The 8,036-nt window shown below is 45.6% G+C and overlaps 1 non-coding gene across 1 annotated transcript; it reads left to right on the top strand.

Annotated features, from left to right (window-relative positions):
• Positions 1-4,811: 4,811 nt before the first annotated feature.
• On the top strand, positions 4,812-4,918 carry LOC125611294. The gene has a single exon (XR_007341450.1). It is a non-coding gene; the product is annotated as a U6 spliceosomal RNA (small nuclear RNA).
• Positions 4,919-8,036: the final 3,118 nt, after the last annotated feature.

The following is an 8,036-nucleotide window of genomic DNA, read 5'->3' as shown; positions in this document are numbered from 1 at the left end:
CCACTTTTCACCAGTCACGATGACTACCATTTACTAAAGATAGTAAGTGGAAGCTAGGAAAAGTTTAGTAATTTGGCCAAGATTACGAAGCTAGTAAGAGGCAGAGTTGGGATTTGAACTCAGGCAGACTAGTGCTGGAGACTGAACCCATGGGTGCTGTACCACTGAGCTACAGCCCCAGCCCTTTATTTTCTGTTTTGAAACAGGGTCTCACCAAGTTGCCCATGTTGGCCTTGAACTTGTGATCCTCCTGCCTTGGCCTCCTGAGAGGCTGGATCATGGGCCATGCCAACAATCCTGAAAGGGAGTTCTTAATCTTAATCACTATACTAAGTTTCTTCACAGGTACTTTTTCTCCTCTCCACTTTCTTCTTGTATCTGTTCTTGACATCTTACCTTTTTACTGACTTAACAACCAAAAAACAAATGACTGCTGACATATATACATATGGTAGTGTATGTGTGCAGGGGGCATTCCGACGGGCACTTTACATGCATTAACTCATGTAACTTCCCAAAGAGTCTCTAAGAAAGGTATGAAGTTTCTCCCCATTTTACAGATGAGAAAATTGTAATGGAGCTGAGAGACTGTGTGTAGTTCAGGAGCCAGGACATCCCCCCTTTGGAAGCTCGGCTTTGCCATGCTCAATGAGACTTTGGCAAAAATCTCTTCCCTCCATGTCCAGTCAGTTCTGCTTGCCAGGTCTCCCCAGGTTCCCTTCCTGACCTCGCATTTTTTTTTTTTCTGGACACTTCTCTCTGACCCCTCCCACAGGGTTTTCTCTTCCTGCTGTTCTAGGTTTCTTTCCCCAGTCCCTCCCGAGCTTTGGCAGGCCAAGGTTACAATTTCAAAAGGAGCTGAACTCCTTCTGGAAAGGGGCTGGGACCCAACCCCTCCCCTTCCCGTCTCTGCCCATAAATACCCCCTGTGTGCTGCGCCCAGGGGCCGGGGAGCCTGGCCCCTGCTGATCTGTAATTAGAAACTTTTCTCCCTTCCCTGGCAGGAGGAGGGACGGCCCAGGTCTGGCCCAGCCATTTTGTTTGTCATGAATTATTCAGGAGATGGGAAGTCGAGAGGAGAGGGCCCCTCTACTGACCAGACCAGCTCAGGTCCTGCCCAGAGCAGTCTGACCCACCCAGAGTTCCCTTCACCATTTCAGTTTCAAAGAATAAACAAGCCACGTGCCAGGCTTGACAAACCAGGGGTTTTCATGAGACCTTCTGTGGGAGGTGTGTTCTTCACCTGAGGCCAGGTAGAGGGACTTAGCGCCACAAGGCTAGGAAAGAGGGTGGCTGAGCTGGGTTCAAACCCAGGAAGCACATGTACAGTGCTCATTTGGGTTATGGCAGCTATGGGTGCTGGGCAGAGGAGGAAGAGGAAGGAAAGCCCCGCAGGCTGGCTGAAGAGGGCAACAGGTGCTTTCCTGTCCCTTCTTTCTCTTGCTATGTCCATGCAAGGGGGAGAAGAGGGGTGATGTGGGAGGGAGAGAACATGACTGGAGGCATGGGTGGGTTTTATTTTATTACCCCAGCACAAAAAAGAAAGAAAGAGGAGAGGGGATTCTCACAACTCTCTGAGAAAGATGCTATTATGTCCATTTAATGGATATGGAAACTGAGGCTCATAGACATTGAGGGAGTTTGTTTGAGGATATAGACAACTGGTTAGTGGCAGAACAGGATCCCCTCCCTTCATGGTATACTCTTTGGCCACCATTCCTGGTGGATGGGGAGGCATGGGCACCAAAGAATCCTGGCCCCTGGTTCCATGATCATTCTTGGCTTGGACTTCCCTTGTCAAACTTCCCTGTATCCAGGCGCTGCTCCAGGATAAGCCCTCTGCGGATCATAAATGACTCTAAATGAGCATCCGGCTGATATCTGCCATCCCACACTGGTTAGCCTCGCAAGGTGGCCTTTGAGGAGGCTCAGGGCTTCCTCTTTGGCACCCAGCCGACCATTCTGACAGACCAGCTTTCAGTGTCGTTTCTGGAGAAGCTGAGAGTTCAGGATTTGGAAAATGACTGGCTAATTCCACTCCTTACTTTCTGTATGAACTTGGGCCAATTCCTTAAACTCTCAGTGAACTGGAATGAAGATAAGGAATAAAGATGGGCTGTTGTGAAGAGTAAATAGGATAACACACAGAAAACAGCTGACATCATGCCTAGCACATAATGAGTGCTCAATAAACGTTGCCATTATTATTATTTATTATTACCATTATCATTATTCTAATTCCTGATGACAGCCTCTCCTTAAACTAGGTTAACTGGAAGGCAGAAACCACCAGATGTTGAACACATGTCTTCTGGAAGAATCAGCACTGCAATTTTTCCCCGGGAAATCTCCCCCGTCTGATATCAGTCCCTCTCTACCTTGAATAGACCTTCCTCTGCCCCTGCAGCAAGGGGTAGCCCTGAGACCCAGCCTGGACACAGGATTGGTGGAAGAATGGGCATGTGACCTGGTGAGAGCCAATCAGAGGGAGGACTGAGATTTTTTTTTTTTTCTTTGAAGAGAGACCCACTTTCCCCTTGGGAGGGAAAGGATGCCTAAAGCTTCTGAGCCCCAAAGCAGAACCAGGACCTGGCCAGGAGGACATTAACTGAAGTCTTTGAACTCATGAATCTTATTGTGAGTCAGTGAGGAATAATGATTATTACTATGATTTTTTTTTTTTTGCTTGCATCTATTTGAGTTTTCAGTCACTGACAACCAAATGCTCTGACTGAACATGTCAATAAGGTGCACTTTCTCTTTTCCTCTCTCTTTATAGATAGACATAGGAATATAAAATATATGTATCCTGTCTATCTTTAATTAAAATGACAGCGCATGTTGGAGACTCACTTCTAATTATTACTTTTGTTTTACAAACTTAGGTCAAGAGAAAATGTCGAGTAAGACTTTAAGATTCACAACACCTAGGTACAAATTAAGGGCCTTTACTCATTCAACCTCCACTGCCATGGAGTCTCAGACTCAGAGTCACGGCTTGGTTTTAACCAGGGTTTTCTTTTCTGCTTTCAGGAAAACATTTAATTTCCACCCTGGGCGTAGTCTGTGCCTAGCTTCCTTGTGGTGCACTGTTTCTGTCTGCCCTTTGTCTGTCTGTCGCTGGTGTCAGAGCTGGTAACTATCTGTTTACAGTTGCAAACAGAGGCATCAATTGCCTTTTGAACCTCCTATTTTCCTGTAAGTGCTCCCTGCTCAATTACATTTGCTGTCTCACTTGCATTTCTTTCTGCATAAAGAAGAGTGTCTGTTTTCCCCCCTAAAATCTGATCACCTGCAAATCCCCAGGTATTCTCTCATGTATTCTTTTATAGAGGCAGCAGGAGCGACAATCATACAGGCAGCACCTATTTGCATAGGCTAGAGTTTACAAGACAAGTTGCCACAACCCGGAAGTTTCTAGACCAAACAACAAGGTAGCTGTTGGGTGGTAGGAAGAACACTGAAATTGGAGTCAGATCCGTGTTTGAAGTCTGGTTTTTACTGGGGAGTGATATTGGCCAAATTGTGTGCATGTAGAATATGGAAAAACAAATCCCAACATTGTATACAACTATAATGCATCTGTAAAAATAATATGGGAAAAGATTATCTGATTCCTTTAACTAAAGAGAGACCCACTAGAAACAACTGACTGTAATTTAAAAAGAAAAAAAAAATGTGGTTTTATCATTCACTTGCTGTGTGACCTGGGGCAAGTTACCTCACCTTGCTGAGCCTCAGTTTTCATCTATAAAATGGACACGATAGTACGGGCTTCACAAGGCAGGATCATGTAGTGACTTGATGAAAGAACTTTCCTCTGGAAAAGTGCTTTTCTTTGTCCTTTACTTGTCTGGTTTGGGTTCAAAATAATAAGAAAACTAACATTTATTGGGTACCTAATATGGGCTTACAATTCTTTCTAGTTGTACTTAGCCTTACCATGACCCCTTTAAAGTTACTGCTGCTATAATATCTCTACTTTACAGGGGATAAAGCAGAGGATCAGAGAGGATAAGTCAGTTGCTGAAATCACACAGCTAAGAGACAAAGCCAGGATTTGAAATCAACAGTTTCACTCCGTAGCTTTCCCTTAATCATAACCATATGTCCCCCACTATGGTAGGAGATATCAGCCACCCACATGGGAGGCCACACAGGCCAGCGGCTAGGGTTGCTCTCTCCCGGAGGAAGTCATACAGTGTGCTGACTTTCCTGCTCCACATCCCAACTCTACTCCTGTCGTCTCTAGTCGACAGAGAGCTTGATGTCACTAGAGTCCAGGCCCTAGCACTTTTGGGAGACCTGTTAGGAATAAGGAAATGGCAGGTTGGCTTTGGAATCCAAAACCTGGCTCCTCCTGGCCATTCATGCCCCCTGTGGATTAAGGGGAAGTAGAGAAGCCAGGGACATGGGTCCTGTGGGAACTGGGAACAGGGGGATCCATGGGCACATACATCCCACATGCCACAGAGCACAGGCTAAGATGTGCATGCACGCCTGCAGCCAGGTTCACAGTGAGCACATGAGGACATGTAGACAGATGTGTGACTTCACCAGTACCTGCATCCCCCACTCATGCCCTGATACACTCACCCTCCCTGAATTAAATTAATTCCTGGACTTGGTCGGAACCCATTAGGCAGAGTAGTGGATGGATCAAGTACACAGGCCCTATCCTTAGCTGCTGGTTCTGGTTCTCCCACAGAACAGCTATGTCTCTGGGCAAGTTCTCTCACCTTTCTGTGCCTCAGTTTCCTTATCTGCCAGTGGGATCATAATACCCCCTTGCATTGTTGTTAAGAATTTTGGTGCTCGCTTCGGCAGCACTTATACTAAAATTGAAATGATACAGAGAAGATTAGCACGGCCCCTGCACAAGGGTGACATGCAAATTCGTGAAGTGTTCTATATTAAAAAAAAAAAAAAGAATTTTGTGTAGATGTAGCACACAGTAAGCCACCTTTAAAGGATGCTGTGACTTTTGTCTAACAGGCCAGCTCTTCTGGGAAACAGACTCAAAGATAGAGTTTGGGGTGCAGAATTTTATTAAGAGGTGCCTGTTTTAGTTAGATTTTTTCATTGCAGTGACCAAAAGACCTGATAAGGACAATTTTAGAGGAGGAAAAGTTGATTTGGGGCTCACAGTTTCACAGGTCTCAGTCCGTAGACAGCCAGCTCCATTGTTCTAGGCCTAAGGTGAAGTAGGTCATCATGGCAGAAGAATGTGGTGGAGGAAAGTAGTTCAGGACATGGCCACCAAGAAGCCAAGAAAGAGAGAAAATATAAACCAACAAAATGTAAACCATAAAGGCACACCCTCAGTGACCCACCTCCTCCATCCACTTCCTACTGCCCGCAGTGACCACCCTGTTAATCCCAGGACATTAATGCACTGATCAGGTGAAGGTCTTCATAAACCCATCACTTCACCTCTAAACTTTCTTGCATTGTCTCACATGTGCGGTTTGGGGGACACCTCCTATCTTAACCATAACAGTGCTCTTGGTATTGACACTCGTGGAAAGAAAGGGAGGGAAGCAGGGTTGGGTAGAGGGGGGCTGTAATGCAGTGGAAGGATCAACTCAGTGGAAGCCTCAGCCAACCCCATAGTTTGAAGCTGAGATGGTCTATCAGAGTTGTCCTGAGTTGGGATGAGAGGGCTTGGCACTTAAACCTGCCGACCAGTTTAAGGATACGAGTATACCGAGAAGGGACTGTAACCTTGGTGAGATGACTCTCCTCAATCAGGGATCCCAGGTGAGCAGTCAGCAACTGACACTTCCAGTGTCCCAGGAAATTCATGCCTGACCTAATCAGGAATCGGGCTGGACCTCTCAGACCATATCTGGCAGAGGGGTCCATTCTCTCCTTGTTGGACTCCAAAAGAGTCTCTGAAAACAGAGTCTCAACTTTCCCAGATTTAGCCCTCAAACTTAGTGCTTTGGTCTTGCTTCTATAGTCCATGGCACTTTGTTCAAACCTCAGGATCCCACTGAGTACATCCTTGACTAATAATAAGTGATGCTAACATTAACAAGCATTTGTTCAATAGACATGAACCAGTTCTAAGTGCTTAACATGGATTAACTCGTTTAATGATGACAACCGCCCTATGATGACAACCACCTTATATGTAGATATAATTATCTACATTTTATAGATGAGGAAACTAAGACACAGAAAGCCTAGGCAATTTGCTATTGATCACACAGCTTATATGTGCTGTGCCAGGTTTCTAACTCACGAAGTCTGATTTCAGAACTTCCAGTCTTGCTGGGGTGTATACCTGTAATCCAGTGGCTTGAGAGGCTGAGGCAGGAAGATCACAAGTTCAAAGCCCCTCAGCAACTTAGAGTGGCCCTAAGAAACTCAGGGAGATCCTGTCTCCAAACAAAATATTTTAAAAGGCCTGGGGATATTGCTCAGTGGATAAGCACACCTGGGTTTAATCCCTGGTACCAAAAAAAGAACTCACTCATAGTCTTAGTTGGGTACAACAGCACATGCCTATAGTCTCAGCTACATGGGGGACTGAGGCAGGAGGATCACTTGAGCCCAAGAGCTCAAGGCCAGCCTAAACAACATAGTCAGACCCTGTCTCTAAAAAGAAAAAAAGAAGGATGAAATGAATGAATGAAAGAATTCAGTCTTAACTAGCGGACCTCTGTGTTGAGTAGTTAGTGTTAGCATGGATGATGGACACCTATGAATCAATGAACCGACAGAGGATGAACGGATGGATGAAGTAGATGGACAAATGGATGGACAGACAGTTGGAGTCTCAGATGAATGAATACCTGGATGGATGGATGGATAGATGGATAGATGGATGGATACTTAGTATCCTGGTCTTCCTGGAATTTTCCATCATAATAGTTTATTCTCTATCCTTGACGTAAGAGCATCTGGGTCAACATCCATAGGGAGCATGACTCAGCCCCTTGTGAAGAAGACAGATCTAGATCTTCACTTCCTGGGGCTCTGACTTACAGCCAAGAGATGATGGGACAATGTAGAACTGAGGGAGACCTCAGAGGCAGTGGCAGAATCCCAGTCTTTCAGCTCTGTGGCCTGGGGTGAAGTGGTGAGCCTTCCTCTCCCCGCTGCAGAAGGCTTATGCATATATAATGCACAATTCTTTGCAGTAGGAACTGTGCCAAGGCAGTTAGTCCTCTTTCACTTGTGGGAATCAATCCATTCCCAATTTAGTTCATCCAGGTACCAACTTTTTCTCTCCTGTTTATTTTTGCAATTCTGTTCCTAAGTACTCTCCTTCTCAGGCATTTTCCTCTGCTCCTCTTAGTGTTCCATTCTCCCAACAATGGAACAGCCATGGCTGAACACGTGCTGGGGCTGCCAGATTTCCTCCCTGTCTGGGTATGTGATCCCTAACTACTATTTCCTTTTTTTTTTTTTTTGGTGATGGACAGGCAGCGCCCAGCCCTGGAGGGGAGATGCAAAACTGGGGGTGTAATTCTGAGAAGCTTTGAGTTTTGTTTGAACTCAAAAGCCCCATGGGAAGTTTTTTTCTTTGTGGTTGTAGATGGACAGATGCCTTTATTTTTATTTGTTTATTTTTATGTGGGGCTGAGGATCGAACCCAGTGCCTCATGCATGCCAGATGAGCTCTCTACCATTGAGCTACAGCCCCAGCCCCCATGGGAAGTTTTCTAAGGCAGTGTTTTGGAGTTCCTACAGCCTCAAGTCCTTAGATTGTCACCCTGAGACCACAGGATGGAGTATAGTGGAAAAATCTAGTAATTTAAGCTGGGCTCTTTCCTTGACTTTTGGCATATCACAACCCTTTTCGGAATCCCACTTTTTCAACCTGAAAAAGGAGCATTTGAACTTGGCATGGTGGCACATGCCTGTAATCCCAGCAGCTCAGGAGGCTGAAGCAGGAGGACCATGAGTTTGAAGTCAGCCTCAGCAATTTAGCAAGGCTCTAAGCAATTTAGTGAGACCCTGTCTCAAAATAAAAAATAAGAAAGAACTGGGGATGTGGCTCAGTGGATGAGTGCCCCTGGGTTCAA

This window comes from Marmota marmota, unplaced genomic scaffold (genome assembly GCF_001458135.2).
Source record: "Marmota marmota marmota unplaced genomic scaffold, marMar, whole genome shotgun sequence".
NCBI classification, from domain to species: Eukaryota; Metazoa; Chordata; class Mammalia; order Rodentia; family Sciuridae; genus Marmota; species Marmota marmota.
This window is presented reverse-complemented; position numbering and strand designations above follow the sequence as displayed.